General features: G+C 41.4%; 2 long non-coding RNA genes across 2 annotated transcripts; both read right to left on the bottom strand.

Annotated features, from left to right (window-relative positions):
* Positions 1–25: 25 nt before the first annotated feature.
* Positions 26–2,896, bottom strand: LOC148056674 (uncharacterized). Its single transcript, XR_015702656.1, has 3 exons — positions 2,718–2,896; positions 2,250–2,579; positions 26–145 (listed from the first exon to the last, which is right to left on the bottom strand). It is a non-coding gene; the product is annotated as an uncharacterized LOC148056674 (long non-coding RNA).
* Positions 2,897–11,433: 8,537 nt separating this feature from the next.
* LOC148056673 (uncharacterized) lies at positions 11,434–15,374 on the bottom strand. The gene is made up of 3 exons (XR_015702601.1): positions 15,182–15,374; positions 12,685–12,903; positions 11,434–11,575 (listed from the first exon to the last, which is right to left on the bottom strand). It is a non-coding gene; the product is annotated as an uncharacterized LOC148056673 (long non-coding RNA).
* Positions 15,375–15,449: the final 75 nt, after the last annotated feature.

Raw genomic sequence — 15,449 nt, 5'->3', positions numbered from 1 at the left:
CAGCTGACTAGACACGAAGATTACCTTTCCCACATCTGTAGCGAGGGTCCAAGCAAGCTCTGGTTCTGTGGGTTGATGGGGCAACGTGGAACTCTTCCATTGATGCTGCCTGCTTCCACCAGACACATTTACAAGCAAATTTACACTGAAAAGATATTGTATATTTTAGAACTTCTTTCTCAAGACAGCTCCGGGCCTACTTTTAAGACTACACAGATGTTTTCAAGGCTAGAGTTTTGAGCGCAGCACTCCAGGTACCTAACTGCTGCTTCTGTGGACTCCTCTGAGCTTGTACTTAGGTACATGACAGAGAAGGCAGTTTGCTGGACCAGACAGATCTGTTTTCCATTTCTTCTGAAATCCTAATAGCTTTGACTGCACTTGAGTCATAACCTAACACGAAACTGGAAGTATTTCTGGGTTCATAGACCGCATTCTTAGCACAGGTAGGAGAAGGCACTGGTATTATGCTGTTGGGAAAAGCAAGCTTTCTACCCAAGTTACAGTAAGCCTGCGCAGTGGGTCAAGCAGCAGGAGACTTGGGCAGTGATGTAACCAGGACCTCTTGCACAAAGTTTGAGCGTGTTTCTTCCACAACAGCAATTTGCTTCCACCAATCCGCTCTCATGGCCCGGGCTGCCAACTGGCAGCACAACACAGTATCCACTCAAGCACTGAGTTTGTTCCAAATTAACCTTTTAAGTAGGTTAATGGCTTGAAAACTGTCATTACACAACTCATGTTCTATTCTGCACAAGCTTCTGTGGCATCTTTCCTTGCCATCAGTGTCTCTCTCTTGCAATGCAAGGAGGTTCTGCAGGAAAGGAGACTCTGCCACTGTTTCATTTAAAGTAGCAGAAACTGTCCTGCATTTGCCATGAGCGGGTCAGAAAAGAACTCGGCAATAGAAATAAAACCTGGGTATTTTTGTCTAATTATATTCCTAGACAAATTCACCAGAAGCAGCATGTGAAAAATAACTGCTGAAGGCTGTTTTAATATATTGCATGAAATAGAAGGTCCTATGTAATCACCAAAATCTTCATCATTGACCACAGGGCCACAGAGATCTCACTTGGGGGGGCAGGAGGGGGAAGATATCAAATTCACAAGCTAAAATTCACTTGATTTTGGCAGTTACATCAGAGCTAATGTTCATCTATCAACAAAGTTTTTCCAATAGCTATGGACAGAAATCATTTCAGGGACAGCAGTTAACACACAGAGGCAAGTACCTTCACTCATTTGCACCCCAGCTCATGCCAGAGCTGGGAGCTGCTCCTGCTGCCCAGCACACAGAGCCACTTCAACGCCACTCTGGGAACTGTAGGGTTGGACAGCAGGGTTGGCTCCTAAACCCTTGCCAGATTGATTTGGTGTTGCTCTTTCCTAATTCTCCTTGCAAGGGGGCACCCTTCCTCCAAGACACCCTCCTCTCCCACTGAAACCACAGACAAGCACCTACTGGGTACCACTGCCCTGCCACCGCCAGCTCTGGCCTCTGCTTCTCCTGATGTCGTCACACTGAGGCAGGGACAATCTCTGCTTTGGTGTGCATTTGTCCATGGCTCTGTGGCTTCAAGCTACTGTGTCCTATTTGATACATGACAGAATTGCACAGGTACATACATTGCCTGTTTTGTTACATTACTGATTAAATTGGAGGTGTCACTCCTGTGCCATTTGGGCAGAAGATGGTGTCTGCAATCATTAGCATTTCCCAGTGGGTACAGGTAGAGAATACAGCTAACTGATGTTTCATCTGGTTTTAGTTAGGTAGAGAATACAGCTAACTGATGTTTCATCTGGTTTTAGTTTGAAATGCAGGGAGATTTTCTTTAAGCTGATTTCACTTTTTCTGCTTTAATGAGTCCTTCCAAGAAATTTCCATTCTTTCATGTGAATTGAAAAGCCAGCTGTGAGAGCTAATGATATTATGAAAATAAATATGCAGGACAACACTTGAAATCAGCTTAGGAATCAGAGTGCGTCTGTAACCAAAACTTAACAAGCTTTTTATGTTAATTATTACTGTCTTACAATGAAATATTACACCAAGGGAAGGAGGTTTACTTATTCAATCTATTTTAAATTTAAATAAAGAGGCTTAATTACAAGCTATTATGGACATGGTATTAAAATTACATTTAAAAAAATATTCGGGAGCACTTAACTGAAAAACCTTCAGCCTACTTTCATAGCTACACATGGCTCAACACTCTTACCACGAGCCAAGCAGGGACACTTACTTTCTTATCTTCTCTCAGGGCGATGAGGAGAGCGGCATCCCACATTCTAAACAGGCCAGCCATTTCACAGAGAGTTTCTCACACCGAATGTTGCAATTATTTCCCGACACTTTATCTTGCCTTATGCACTAAATTCCTTAGTCCTAATTTAAGCAAAGCCTGCACTGATCTGGATTAAGACTGCAGGATTTGACCCTGTGCCTCTCTTCTGAATAAAGAAGGGTTGCAGCCCAATTCTTCTCTGGGTGACATCAAGATGGTTTCCTGGCATAGGTTTCAACTGAAGCAAGCCTGGAGCCCCAGTTGTTTCATTGGGTTTGTCTGGTTTTCCTGAAAACAAAAATGTAGGGGAGGATTTTCAAAGCAGCACAGAAGATCCAAATACTCCACCGCCCCCATTCACTTTGTACAGCCACTGGCCCACTGTGAAAAAATACTTAATCTCTAAATTAAACCTCTTGACATTACCTTCCATGTCACAATTTTTTGAGGTGTTTTGTTGGAAGATTCTGCAGCATATTGGTATCTCTTCAAGAAATGTTCACAAATATTTCTATTGGAGTGCTGACATTTGGCTAAATTGTCAGGTTTGTTCAGTTTGTTCTCTGCCCCAAGCTCAGTTCTGATAACACAGGACGTTGGGTAAATTTCCGTATTTCCAGTGACATAATATCATCAGAACCTTGCCTACAAAGAAAGAGCAATTTTGTTGGGGGGGGGGGAAGGAGAATAATAGGCCAGGTGTTTGAAGAAAAGACAAAGAAACAAGCACAGTAGGGTGTTCTGACTCACAAATCTGTATTGAGAAAGAAGTATTCATGAAGAAAATTAATTTAAGAAGTATGTAGTTCAGGTTTTGAGCCCATAAGTTCCTTTCAAAAACAGATTAGTGATTAAAAACTTTTTTAGTCTAGCAATCTCTTAAACAATTAGCACAGTAATTGGAAAGGGACTACAAATTCAAATCTAGATGGACATAAAAGAGTTTCCCCATAGAGCTTTGCCTTGGTTTTGTGGGTAACTGGCATGCACCTGCCTTTACCATCAGTGGGGCTGAAATACTGAAGAAGTGCTCTGAATAGGGATACAAATGCCCCAAACAGTAATGCCATACAAATTACTTAATTCATGTAAAGTAGAAGTAATTGTATTGATTATGAATGTGTGAGTGACTCCTTTATTTCAAGTTACACGAGATGTAAACCACCAGCTTGCAATGGGGTCCTCACTGCAAATTTGCCAAACATAGGGTAGGATGTTACTTTTTTTCCTTATTCTGAACATTAAATCCAAATGCACTGCCACATGGAAATAGAGATCTGCAGACTTTAATCTAAACCAGGTAAATGAGAATTTCTCTGTAAAAATTCTTCTCTCATCCAGCCAGGTAATAATTTTGCTCCACTTGTTCATCCTGCAAAAGATGCCCAAAATCAAAGGAAAAGGAAGATAAGGGAGAAACATCCCCAAGCTTCAGATGTTTTTCCCCAAGGCAGAAGTTTTCTTTTTGCTATTATTGAGATTTTTAACAACTTGTTCATTTTCAACCCTGTCATTAAATGCCACACATCACAACTAGATAAAGCCTAGACTGCCAAAAGAAAAGAAAATTTTAAAAGGAAGAGAGAGAGAGAGATTGTGCATAGCGTATCCCTGGCAATGTAATTACACTTACCAGCAAACGTCTGAGGTGTGGCTTCCCAGGAAGCTCTATGAACAAAATACACATAGCAAGAAGCATATGATGATATGCCTGCCACCTGTACTTCACTAACTTGAGCTATACAACCACCCAAATTGCATAAAATGCAATTAAGGACAGGGCATTTCTATAGACCTTATATTCAGGCAGCTCTACATATGAATTACAACAAAATGAAGCTAGTGGGTTGTGTTACAGTCCGCATTGATCTACACAAAACCATCCCCTGCTCCAGCGTGGGCCTCCACGGCCGCAGTTCCTGTCAGGAAATCCAGCTCCCCCGGGGGCTCTCCACAGCCACAGGGGCCTGGAGATGCTCAGGGCCTGGGGCGCCTCCTCCCTCCTCCTGCCCGGCCCTCGCCGTGCAGGGCTGTTTCTCACACTTTTCCCCAGCAGCGTTTTGCCCTTCCTGAAATACTTTCCCCGAGGCTGCCAGCCTCACTGAGGGGCTCAGCTGTGCCCTGTGGTGGGGCCCTTGGAACCGCCACGTCCGGCACGGGGCAGCCCCTCAGCTCACCTCAGAGGGGACCCTGCAGCCCCGCTGCCAGCGCCTGGGCGCGGGCACCCAGAGCAGCAATGAGTCCTTACAAGAAGGGATGTGTCACAAGCTCATCTTTGCACCTAGAACTTCCCCATGGCTTAAGCAATACCTGACTTCAGCTAAGGCTGTTCCTTCTGCCCACACAGAACCTGTCCGTTCACTGCCTATATACTACTTCCAGGTCCGGACGCTGTCCCGCACATCCCTCCCACCCCGTCCAGCCCAGAGGACAGGGCTGTCCCCGCTGCAGATGATGGAGCCACAGCACAACACAGCCAATACGTTGCTGCACATCAGTGGCAGAGCACCCGCGAGCAGCCAGCTCTCCCAGCTGCTTGTCCTCTCTTCACCCCTTGGCCATGCTGTCCCCCGCCCCTTAACATATTCGGTTTACTAAAAAATGTGAGGTTAACCTTCAAGGACTGAAGATGTTCAGTCAAGCGGTACGCCAAGGCACAGTTCCTGGAAGGAACATAATATTCTCAATTAACTTCATTTGTTGGCTGCAGCAACATTTCCTATATTCCAGCTGGAGAAGAATTGCTCTGTGATGGCTGGCAGGAAGTCACTGGAAGATTGGGATGAGCTTGCAAAGTGACACGGATGGGGTAACAAAACTTTTACATTAAAAATATGTACTGAACGGGGGATTATTTGTTGTGTGTGTGTTTTTTGGTTTTTTTTTTAGTTTTTATTTTAGAAAACCTACCTTATCAGTAATGATCTGCAGAAAAAAACTAGGACAAAATCCTGATGTAGCTGTTACAGATAAAAACTTAGGTCTTTGGTGTGAGCAGCATAGTGCCATTATTGTGAACTAAAGCAGAAGCAGACAAGACAGCTTGAATTACAGTTTCATCTGGTTCAGAAGGGTTGCTAGTAAAATGTATTTAGGTGATCTGCTAAAGAAAAGAACACATTGCATTTTGTAAGTACCCAGTCACAGCTAGAGATTTTGACAAAAGTTGACTTTCACACACAATTAAACAAAATAATTTCAGTTTTCTAGTTTCATAGAAGCTGGTCCACAGACTGCCCTATCTCCAGGGTTATTTTGTACTGATAAAAAATCATGGGATTAATGTTTGTGAAAGAAGACAAGAAAGGACAGCATTATTATAGCCTTATTTTCTATATATCCTGAAGTGAATATAGGAAGAGAAGTGAAGAAGGCTGCAATGTTAATGTATGACAAGAGCCTGGAGACACTTTCATCTGTAAGTTATCAGAACATCGAAGTCTTACCTCTCCAACTGAACTAGTGCTCTCTCAAGCTGAACTAGTAGAGAAGTTGCTGACTGCAGCAATGAAGTTTTCAGTTGATGTTTTAGCAGTGGTGCCATACGCATTCACCTTCTTTGTACAGAGCTAAGCAAAGAGAGGGCGAAGGAGTGAGGGGGCTACATCTGGAGGACGGAGGGACAGATGGGAGAGATCCGTATTCACTTCCCAGCTCCACAGCAGGGTTTCTGCTTTGGGACTGTGGTGAGCACACTGCTCTGGGCCCAGCCCTGGATGTAAAACAAATAACCCTCCCCAAGCAGAGTGGATGGCAAATGCTAAGGCCTGCCAAGACACGGCCTTGAAGACAATAAAAGAGCAGCTCCAGGCATTACTAGAGCACACACAAAATTCTCAGTTTTAAACAGAATTCAGTCTGCATCTCAATTTCTCATCCCAAGTCCAAGAGAAGGCAGGAAAGAACCTCATTTATTGTTTCCAGCACACACATGGCCATTACTAATGACTCTTACAGAATTTTACCTTATGAAGTTGCCATTTCGAGAACAGTTATTCTTGAAAACGTTTAAAACAAAAATGTGTGCCTATGCTGCAGTCAAATAAGTTAAATTATTCACAGCCTCAACACTGAAGCATTCAGCAGTTTTGCTTGTGGAAGAACACTTGGATCAGAGAAATAAAAAAACAGTGCAGGCCATTCAGATGTCTGTACAAATCCCAGTCCTTTTGAGACTTAGACATACACATCTAAGGATAACATACCTGACAATGAAAGGAAGCTTTGATTATTGTAGCAACTCTAAAAGCACCCTCAAAATCCCCACTGTTACTACTTAAAAACTAGTTATTCACACCCTGCATTTGACTAGGTGGTCTCCATTCACTGTTAAATCTTCCTGGCATCCCCAACAAAACAGTGCTTTTTATGGGAAGTTCCTATACACTAGTAACAACCCAAAAGGAAGACAGATTTCTAGACTGAAAAACAAACAAACGAACAAGAAAAACAAGAAAACACCTAGCTCCGTGCACATCAACCATCAAAGGCCTCAGCACCCTGCTGAATGAGAGCCATGGATCACTTTAATTAGAGCAAAGCCAGCTCAATCTGTCAGTAAGAAGAAGAGAAGATCTAACCATACTGATCTGAGTCTTTCTGGTCTCACTGACATATACTGTTAACAGTCCAGGGTTCAGAGATGTTAATAATTACTACCATACTCGTAGTACCAAGAAAGTTGGTTTTTTTCTTTTTAATTGACATATTCCCCAAGATTTTGAAATTACTATTCACTGTAAATATCCATTTCCCCTGGAACTGCCTTTGTGCCAGGAAGCTAAGCCATGCTAGACAACCCAGACCATTACCCTTCACTTCCAGAGCTTGCCAGTGTTATTTTGGGGTTCTGGTTGTTTAGGGGGTTTTTAAGTCCGTTATTGATCAGTTACGTTATGCCTTGCAAAATGTACTTTTATAAGTTATTTTCATAAACACAACTCAACTGAAATCATGGGTGCATAATAATAATAATAATAATAATAATAATAATAATAATAATAATAATAATAATAATAATAATAAAACTAACCTAGAAAGTTACAGTCTTAGATAATTCCTACAGGGGAGAACGATGGGGGCTGTCATAACAGAACATTGTTTCTTCTCCCCCTTTAAAGTTTAAAAGGTGTTACATACAGCCTTTGCAGTGTGGCAGCTATACATCAAAACAGACAGAAAATATTCTGTTCTCTGCTACTATTTCAATATGGAAAGGTCTCATACGCAATGCAATAGATTCACAGCAGGTCCTTAGAAAACATTGTACCTTTAGTACCTTCGAGTGAACAGGGGACTTTAGAAGGAGAAAAATGAATACAACAAGCAATCCAAACAAATTTTAAAATAATTTCACGAATGGTTTCCCTTTCAGAAGGATAAAAAACTCTGGCTACTCTCTAAAACACTCAACTGATAGCTTACTTATTAGACAAAAATTAGTGTCCGTTCAACCATGAAAAAGACAAGCCATTATATACCATAAGAGAGATCAAACTGACATCAGCTACTGTACGTCTTGACACTGACTACATAATCAAAGTAAACTTTGCTGTATGTGACTGATCTAATGTACCTGTCAGTTTTCACCATCTCTGCTCAGATGAGTTCGTGTGTCACCTACATACATGGGACAAAACAAATAAATAAATTGCAATGTTATCTCTTCAAGCTGCTCGCAGAGTAAGGGGAGAGTGCTTAGTATTCCGTAATGGAGTTAGGAGTAATTTACTGAGAGATAATTTCTTTTGGACCTAAAATCTCCTGCCTCCTGTAGAGCAGACAAATAGAACTATCTAACAGGAAATGGGGCATGATAATACTGCTCTTTAAATAGAACTAACAAAATGGAAATACAATAGGCATTACAAAATATACAGCTAACAGTTATCAAAACCTTTGATGTTTTTATAGCTATTTACTGCAAGAGATTGTATTAGCTGCTCCAGCCCATTTTAATACAAGAAAAGTTTAACATGCTTTTTTAAAACACTTAAAAAAGTTAAACCTCTGAAGCAGTACTCTTGGGTATCTGGGGAAACTGAGTATGAGGAGGGAGAGCCACTTTGTTGGTGAAAGAACAAAGATTTGGCAATCAGCTCCAACAGTGGTGCACACGATGGACTAGATTTGTAATAGCACTGATGGTTTAATCATCCAGAACTAACCTTGCTGTATCTGAACAGAGATCACCTGGCACTTGAAAGACTAATTCTACTTCTGACTCTGCCCCTGCAGCTCCACACACCTTAGGCAAGAGATTTCATCCTTTCGGCACACTTTGCCCCGTCTGCAAAGCACGGTCTCCTTAGGGACAGGAGCATCGCTCATCCTGCTACTGTACAGTGCCACCGGGATCCTGACCCTCAGCACTGCCGTAGCACAATCCCCGACATCAGTCATTTCAGAAGCAATCACCTGGGCCCCCTCTCAACTTGCAGAACTGATCTTTCCTGGCAAAGCTGGGAGGGGGCGAGTCAGCAGAAACAGCAGAGCCGAGACTCAAGGAGCCCTTGTCACAGCAGCATCGCTTATATATCATCTCTTCTCTGCTGCTCTGTGTGAGAAGTCACAGATTTCAGACAGCACTGAGCTCTGTCATAGCATTGCAAATCCGATTCCTAAAGAGATCCAGTTCGGCCCACTTGTTTTACTACCCTTCCTGGCTTCTTTGCAGGGGATGCAGTCCACCCGCTACTGCATAGCCAATAAATGGCACAATTAGGCATTAATGCAGTAAACATTCTTACTGTAACAGGGTTCTTTTTTTTTTTTTTTAAACTCACCTTCTCTTTAAGCCATACTTTTAGCATGAGTTCCTGAACTTCAAAAGGAACAAACTGAGTCTGGAGGACTGGGAACTCCACCAGGGCTCCTTGCTCAGAGTGATGTTGTGTTTAGGTTTCTTCCTCATAAGAACGTGTCAGCTCTCCTCCAGTTTGCCAAACACAACCCTTCAGCACAGCAAACCTCTGCCCCTTGCCTGCAGCCCCAAAGACAATAACAACCAAGGTCTTGCTGGACAATTAAATCTGTTGAGCTGATTTTTTGGGGTCATTTTACCTTTTTTTCTGCTTGATATATATAAATTCCTTTCATTGTATTCCCTCTCAATTGCATCACTATAGCAAAATCATCTTGGTTCTGGCCTCCCTGTTGTCTTTTCTCTTCTGTCCTGGGCCCAGTGATACCTCTCTAACCTGAAAGATAAATTATCCAGGACAAAATTGTTGCTATAGTACAAAGTGAAATGACGGCAGCTACCCAAACCCAGCTTCGTTCTGCATCCTAGGGTCAAGTTGAATCTCCAGTCACCAAGAACACTGCTTGATGACAACATTTTCAGGGTACTCTGTGCTGAGCTTCTTTCCACAGCATCTCTTTTGTCCTTTTGGTTGGTGTCACTTCCCTCTCAGGGAACTTTTTCAGTACAACAAAGTATTTATTAATGCTGAATTCCCTGTGAAGTAGAACAGGTGGGAAGATGCTCTTCAGTGGAAGATATTTTAAATATTTCACTTTCCAAGTAGCTCTGTGAATACAGGGAAGAAATACATAACTTAAACAAAAGGAGTTACTGACCCAGAAGTGATTAGCATTAGCGTACAGCTTTCAGACCCTTTTTCATCTTATTGATTCTAAGCAGAATAAATCCGTAAATGATAATAGGGCTCAATTTAAATTACCTACAGCAAGTGCTGCTTTTCAGCTCTCGTCAGACAATCATGCTGTTCAGTCAGCTCCATTCTGTATGTACAAAGCAAATTAATGTGTATAAAACAGTCGTAACTCAGGCCAGTTTTCAACAAAAGAATCTTTTATGTAGCACACAACTGCCTTTTATTGACATGCTTTTAATTGAACCTATAATGCTATGTCCATATTCTACCTAATTATAGCAGAAAATACATATATCTTTCAAAATACTGACCATACCTTTCCTTTTATAAGGTTTCCAGAAACTTCACCAGGGTAGAGAATGATGTTCTCAGTTAAGCCTGGATTTGTTTAGAAACACTAAAAGGGCATGAGAAGACACTTCTGAGCCCATCGCAGCCAAGCAACGTCTCAAGGATGATTATATTAGAACATTGAATCGGCAAGGCCGGTTCCTTGCTCCTTGAAGCCAGTCTGTAAACATGCCTCTCAAAAGCAAGTCAGAGGGCACTGCAGCATGTGACATCGATCGAGAAGCCTCCAGGCTGGAAGAGTCGTTTCTTAAGCAACTCGTTTCTGTTTCAAAAGGGATCTTTAGCGTGTCTTACTTTCTTTACTTGTCTTGCTCAGTTTACCAGGGAACAGGCAAGTCCCAGGAAGCCAGGATACCACTTCTTTAAAGGGTGAACTCCTGCGACAACAGAAGCAGCGATGGCAGGAAACAAAGAATTAAAGGTGAACTCTGGCAAACACTTCTGGGTCAATCCAGGACATTTCTCCAGTGGGATTATCTTTGTGAGGGCAGAGATGCCAGGGGTGGAGGAGGTTACTTGCACTTGTCTCTGCCATTTCAACCGGGATGGCTTAAAGAGAGCTAGCAGGGGATTCTGCAGAGATGGAGGAGGAGGACAGGGCACGGGCCTTTTATTTCCATTTTGACACTGCCAAGTCCAGACCTTGCTGAGGGTAGGAAAAATTCTGTTGACAACTTCCATAGCCTTTGCAATAAAGCCTCAAGCTAAGGCAACAGCACACAATTCTTCTTTAAGAACATGCATGCCATACCATGGTTACTGGCAGCAAAGAGCAAATAAACCCAAGGCTAAAATCAACTACACTGTTGGCATCAATTTTAACATGGGTAGAACTCCACCTCAAGGATGTATACATTGACGATCGGTCAGTTTTATTGCTGGGCTCTCCTGACAGATCTGCGCTGCACTGACACTATGCATGGGAGTCCTATCTAGTGTTTTGCTTTAAACATTCTTCCTGTTAACCAGTCACCCCAAACATAGGTTCAAGTGAATGACATGAACGCAGCCACTCTTACAGGCACACAGATACAGCAAGTAGCTGGGAACCACACAGAAAGGCAAGTTCTTTAGCACTAGACAAATACCCCTCCTGATCAACACACACACAAAAGAAATCTGTAGTGTAAATGATTCGGCTACGCTTCCTGCTACGAACACACTTGCCTGGCATTCAGATGAGTGCTTGAAGTGCGCTGGCCACTGCTCCCGCTCAGCGCAACAGCTCCATACGTGAGTGACCTTCTCTTCCTCTTTCTTCCCTTCTCCTTTCTCGAGAAGTTTGCCAGGCACCGCAATTAAAGTCTGTGAGCACTGGTGGAGTTAAAGTAAATGGATGTTTAATCTCTCTAGGGAAATATTTAAGAAGCATACCGAGATGTATTTGCTGAAGATTTCACTAATTCAAATAAATCAAGTTAAAATTACAGACTAGACTGACTACTGTCACTTTTCTGAAAACCCTTCCATTCAAGAAAAGCAAATAAAAATGCTAAGTTCATTTGTCCTTTGCTTTTTGACTGGGAGCAGAGCTGACATTGATGTTGTGGTGAAAGACATTAGTATTTAACTACTTGAAGAAATTCACATTACCACAGTGTCCTTTTAAATTGCTGTACTTATGTTCGCCACAACAGTTGCTATTAGCAACTGTAAAAAACAAACAAAAAAACCCCCTTATATTACTGTCTTGAACATAGCAATGGTTTATTGTACTAAATTCTTTGGAGCTTTCTTCACACAATATTTGAAATAAAATTAAAATGCTATCCCTGAAAAAGAACTATTTCTTCCAAAGTCTATATATCCTTCACTGTAAAAACAGACTTTAAAACCTAATGTAGCTGACGAGTAATCTCCAAGTTTTATAACATGAAGTAAAACAAGTCCTTGTGAGAATACTGACTTGCCCCTTAAACTTAACTTTCCAGCTTTTAAGCTAAATAAGAGCACATTGCTAAAATCCTTATATTGAAGTGATTTTGATTTCTCTGAAGCATGTGATAATTCCTGTTTGCCCTCCAACACTGTATTTTTTTTGCATATCACTTTTCCAAATTTATATTACCATAAAGAACTAAAAGAGTAGGGGTTAGATGCTATATATTTAAAGATGAAGCAAACATTTTATCTAGGACAGATCAAACACTTTAAGATAAGCTGTCATTAAATATTTAAGTCATGCTTCTCTAAGAATGATTGAGTCCACCTGATGTTTAAAACAAAATATTTTTAAAATGTCTGCTTTGCTAAATAGAACCGTTCAGATTTGGTGGACAGAGCTTTGCATTCAGTTAAACAACATCCTACTGAAATACCAAACAAAATACTTGTTCCTGAAACAGTCACGCTCATTGTTAACAGAGTGACAACACGGCTCAAATAAAAAAAGACTGGCAACATGTCAGTAGATTCTCGTTTACCATACTCTTTACACAAGAGGATCAAATTAACAACTCAAATGAAGAAGAAAAGGTCCAATCTGGTAGTACTGTAGTATTAAAGAAGGAATAGATAAATGAGTCAGGAAGAAGGTTGGAGGGTCCTGCTTCCCATTCTGCTCAACGTGTGGCAGGGTCCTGGTGAGCTCACAGCATCTTCAGTTTTCCCTTCTATGAACTGGGGCAGTTACGCCTCTGGACCTGCAGGAACGAACACAGGATCAACCAGCCTTGGTACAGAAGCAGCTTTGGTGCTCCATGTATGCAACATACTTAAATACACCCACCTAACCCTATTTAAGTAACACAAGATAAAGAAAAGCTTCAGAGGATGGAGTTCTTTCACTGACATCATTAAGAAATGCTTCTCTCTCTCACTGCCCATTTATATCTAAAAATTTAACTCATCTCAAAACTTCCCTTTATCAAGTTTAAAGTTTATTGCCCTGCACCAGCACAAAGACGGAATCCCTTGCACATGTTCCATTAGGCTCCAATATCAATAATATTCTTTATGGTATTTCAGTCAGTGGTTCACAGCTCTTTAATAAATAACCATGGGTAAGGAACAAGATAACAGTGGCAAGAAGAGGAAAAGTCGGCTCTGAACGGCAGGAAGTTCTTCCCATCACGTGCACCTAGCTAGGGGAGCTTATCGGTTTGGAAGAGACGCTTCCCTCACCAGCGTCAACACACTTCACTAAAGAAATGTCGTTAAATATGCCTTCAGGAATGGGCTGAAATATTGCTGAGGTGGGGCTTTCAGGTCTGGCTTTCAAGCATCAAATCCTACTGTATGGAGTTAAACAGGGACCAAAACTCCTCCTTCTCTTCCACAAGCACTCTTACCTAGACCACCCCCAAAAATATCTAAAAAAAAAAAAAAGCTGGCCTCAGATTCTTCTTAACTTTTACTTACTTTCCTGGCAGTACTGAAAAAAAAATCTGTCTAGATTACTAGATCTTCCTACTTAAGTTCATTTTTCCTGTCTCAGCAGAACAGATCCTAGATATCCATGCTTTTCTGCTTGTAAAACCTGTTGTTTTCTTCTGGAACAGAGGACCTAGATTTAGTTCAGTCATTACATTCATTTTTCTAATGCATTCCAGGTCTCTGGAGACAGGTGGTTCAGGATGGAGAGAGATAAATATAGCTGCTTCTCCATGGAGCATTCTGTTGCCTCAGGTTTCCAAATCCAAATTAAGTAGTTAATGATTTATGTATACAATGAGCATTAGCATCTTTGTGCCACGTTAGTCATCAGATCACAAGTGGCTCTAAAGAGGCTTTAGTCAAACAAATGAATATTAGGTTGAATGATTCAGCTTACTTCATGTAAACAGTTCCAGCATGTTCACATTGATCATCACTAAACTGCACAGAGGCAGGCAGTCTCAGCTGTAAAGTTAAAGAAAAAAACCCAACACTACCGCAAAAGCAGCAACGAGTCCTTGATTCTTTTTTAAATTCAAATTTTATCACACCGATATGCCCTTCTCTAGATGTATTATCCAAGGTTGCAAGCATTCACTGTAGGTAGTGTTTTTATTAAAGCTTCACTGATGCCATTATGAAATTGCAGGACTGCATCTCTTCCTTTAAAGACAACTTTCAGCTTCCATAATCACAAGAAACCCTGAACGTATACCCTCTAAATCCATAACCAGAGGCCAGCTATATTTATGCCTGCATGCAAGTATTAATGGTTTTTTAAAAGTAATTTCCTGGTACAGAGATCCAACTCAGACTTTCTAGACACTGAGTAGGCAATACAGGACATGCGTACAACCCTTCTGGTTGTACATATTGCTCTTTAAACCAAAGTTTCCTCTGGGGGTTGTTTTTTTTCCTTTCTCAGATCTGATACTCAATATGAATCCTTTTATCACCTTCACAATATACACAGATCAGCAAAAATACCATTTTGGATAAGATAGCAACTAGCTATATCAGTGTTTGTAATGTCACCTTTTTTCAGCCTTCAGTTACAGAGGTGGCTTGCTCTGCCTATGTTTTGTTTTGCTAAGATGGTCTCTCTAGAGTCCCAAACAAAATCAACAGTCTTTGTCTAGTGAGTAATTATATTTTTTTGTTTTCAGTACTGCCCTACATTATGCAAGCTGTTATTTCATTTTGATATTTCTTACATGTCAGAAAACATGAATTATACGGTGCCTTCTGCCTGCTCTACGACATGGTGCAAAAACAGCTTAATTATAGACCATACAGGTATTTCCCCAATATTGGAATAATCATCCGTACTACCTAATCAGGGCATATTTACCCCCGCAAAGCCTTTTTGGATTTCTGTCACGAAACAAAATATCCAATTATCATAGCACCAACCATCCAACTCTAAGTTTTGTTTCACTGGGAAACCTTTACAACGTTTTGTACTCTTAACACGCCCATCCTTCTCCAGGCATGTTCACAGCGGGCATTTCTATTATTCTGAAGCATGGTACAAGTACGACTCACCTTCGTCTTCAGTCTTTACTTTTGGTAACGAGCAGAGGCCCTGGTTAAGATTGCGGTGCTGCAATGCCGAGTGCAGTAGAGAGAAGTCTGAAGAAAGAAGCTTCACTTTCAACCAACAGCTGAATAGTAAAGAGGAATAGCAACAAAGCGCGCTGCCAAGAGACAGAGCAAAAGAACAAGACACGAGCTATGAGACGTTAGGCATCTCCTTTCCAGGCCTAGCGCTCTGCTTGCTGGACCAGGGAGGCAGATCCTCGCCATTATAACG

The sequence above is a fragment of the Nipponia nippon genome, unplaced genomic scaffold (assembly GCF_047370975.1).
Source record: "Nipponia nippon isolate SJK-2023a ecotype South Korea unplaced genomic scaffold, ASM4737097v1 scaffold_12, whole genome shotgun sequence".
Classification (NCBI taxonomy): domain Eukaryota; kingdom Metazoa; phylum Chordata; class Aves; order Pelecaniformes; family Threskiornithidae; genus Nipponia; species Nipponia nippon.
The sequence above is the reverse complement of the archived record's forward strand: the minus strand, read 5'-3'. Positions and strand labels throughout refer to the sequence as shown.